A 413-nucleotide genomic window follows, 5' to 3' on the forward strand; every position below is an offset into this window, starting at 1 on the left:
GGCTGGCCTGGGAACGCCTCAGCATTCCCCCGGAGGAGCTGGAGGAAGTGTCTGGAGAGAGGGAAGTCTGGGCATTTTTGCTTAGACTGCTGCCCCCGCGACCCGGTCCTGGATAAGCGGAGGAAAATGAATGGATGGATGGACTGGAGACTGGAGGAACCAATCTTGAAAACAGGTGAGAAACACTGATGAAACATTTCAGGCAGATATTCTCATCCCACTGGGGAACGGGAATGCTGGGGAAGTCTTTGTGGACTCACCTGGAGGCCAGAGCAGATGAGGCTTTGAAGTGGTGGATCCACATGGGGCCAGGATTAGATAGAGTCAGCATCCTGGCAGACACACTTGGGGGCAGGGTGCAGCGGCATCGACCCACTCAGAGACAAAGGTGTCAGGGGTGTTGACCTGCTTTG

Source organism: Monopterus albus, unplaced genomic scaffold (assembly GCF_001952655.1).
Source record: "Monopterus albus unplaced genomic scaffold, M_albus_1.0 scaffold40.1, whole genome shotgun sequence".
NCBI classification, from domain to species: domain Eukaryota; kingdom Metazoa; phylum Chordata; class Actinopteri; order Synbranchiformes; family Synbranchidae; genus Monopterus; species Monopterus albus.